This window comes from Triticum dicoccoides, unplaced genomic scaffold (genome assembly GCF_002162155.2).
Source record: "Triticum dicoccoides isolate Atlit2015 ecotype Zavitan unplaced genomic scaffold, WEW_v2.0 scaffold103776, whole genome shotgun sequence".
NCBI classification, from domain to species: Eukaryota; Viridiplantae; Streptophyta; class Magnoliopsida; order Poales; family Poaceae; genus Triticum; species Triticum dicoccoides.
Genome location: NW_021171064.1, coordinates 1 through 1,551, shown reverse-complemented (window position 1 = coordinate 1,551; position 1,551 = coordinate 1). Strand labels below are relative to the sequence as shown.

The 1,551-nt window shown below is 52.3% G+C and overlaps 3 non-coding genes across 3 annotated transcripts; all 3 read right to left on the bottom strand.

The window, feature by feature from the left end:
* Positions 1 to 228: 228 nt before the first annotated feature.
* LOC119342750 lies at positions 229 to 347 on the bottom strand. Its single transcript, XR_005165702.1, has one exon. It is a non-coding gene; the product is annotated as a 5S ribosomal RNA (ribosomal RNA).
* A 297-nt stretch (positions 348 to 644) lies between these two features.
* Positions 645 to 763, bottom strand: LOC119342752. Its single transcript, XR_005165704.1, has one exon. It is a non-coding gene; the product is annotated as a 5S ribosomal RNA (ribosomal RNA).
* Positions 764 to 1,060: 297 nt separating this feature from the next.
* LOC119342751 lies at positions 1,061 to 1,179 on the bottom strand. Its single transcript, XR_005165703.1, has one exon. It is a non-coding gene; the product is annotated as a 5S ribosomal RNA (ribosomal RNA).
* Positions 1,180 to 1,551: the final 372 nt, after the last annotated feature.

Here is a 1,551-nt window from a genome sequence, read left to right as displayed (position 1 = left end):
TGCTTTGGCCGCTCCCTCTCAACTACGGAGACGAGTTTAACGCGGTTTCCACCCCTCCCTCTCAACCGCACCAGTGCACGCTTGCCGCGCCACAACGCCGACGCTGGACCCGTGAATCGTGAGCACCCAGCTATGACTTACCGCACTCGTGCAAAATAATAAAACACGGTAAATATATTACTTACACGTGCGTTTTGTTTTGCAAGCGGCGCGAAAAAAATTAAAAAGGGAATGCAACACGAGGACTTCCCAGGAGGTCACCCATCCTAGTACTACTCTCGCCCAAGCACGCTTAACTTCGGAGTTCTAATGGGATCCGGGGCTTTAGTGCTGGTATGATCGCATCCGACATGTTACCCCGGTCTTCGTCCCTTATCCTTGCCCCTCCCAGCTCCACTACAAAGACGATTGTACATTGCTTTGGCCGCTCCCTCTCAACTACGGAGACGAGTTTAACGCGGTTTCCACCCCTCCCTCTCAACCGCACCAGTGCACGCTTGCCGCGCCACAACGCCGACGCTGGACCCGTGAATCGTGAGCACCCAGCTATGACTTACCGCACTCGTGCAAAATAATAAAACACGGTAAATATATTACGTACACGTGCGTTTTGTTTTGCAAGCGTCGCGAAAAAAATTAAAAAGGGAATGCAACACGAGGTCTTCCCAGGAGGTCACCCATCCTAGTACTACTCTCGCCCAAGCACGCTTAACTTCGGAGTTCTGATGGGATTCGGGGCTTTAGTGCCGGTATGATCGCATCCGACATGTTACCCCGGTCTTCGTCCCTTATCCTTGCCCCTCCCAGCTCCACTACAAAGACGATTGTACATTGCTTTGGCCGCTCCCTCTCAACTACGGAGACGAGTTTAACGCGGTTTCCACCCCTCCCTCTCAACCGCACCAGTGCACGCTTGCCGCGCCACAACGCCGACGCTGGACCCGTGAATCGTGAGCACCCAGCTATGATTTACCGCACTCGTGCAAAATAATAAAACACGGTAAATATATTACTTACACGTGCGTTTTGTTTTGCAAGCGGCGCGAAAAAAATTAAAAAGCGAATGCAACACGAGGACTTCCCAGGAGGTCACCCATCCTAGTACTACTCTCGCCCAAGCACGCTTAACTTCGGAGTTCTGATGGGATCCGGGGCTTTAGTGCTGGTATGATCGCATCCGACATGTTACCCCGGTCTTCGTCCCTTATCCTTGCCCCTCCCAGCTCCACTACAAAGACGATTGTACATTGCTTTGGCCGCTCCCTCTCAACTACGGAGACGAGTTTAACGCGGTTTCCACCCCTCCCTCTCAACCGCACCAGTGCACGCTTGCCGCGCCACAACGCCGACGCTGGACCCGTGAATCGTGAGCACCCAGCTATGACTTACCGCACTCGTGCAAAATAATAAAACACGGTAAATATATTACTTACACGTGCGTTTTGCTTTGCAAGCGGCGCGAAAAAAATTAAAAAGGGAATGCAACACGAGGACTTCCCAGGAGGTCACCCATCCTAGTACTACTCTCGCCCAAGCACGCTTAACTTCGGA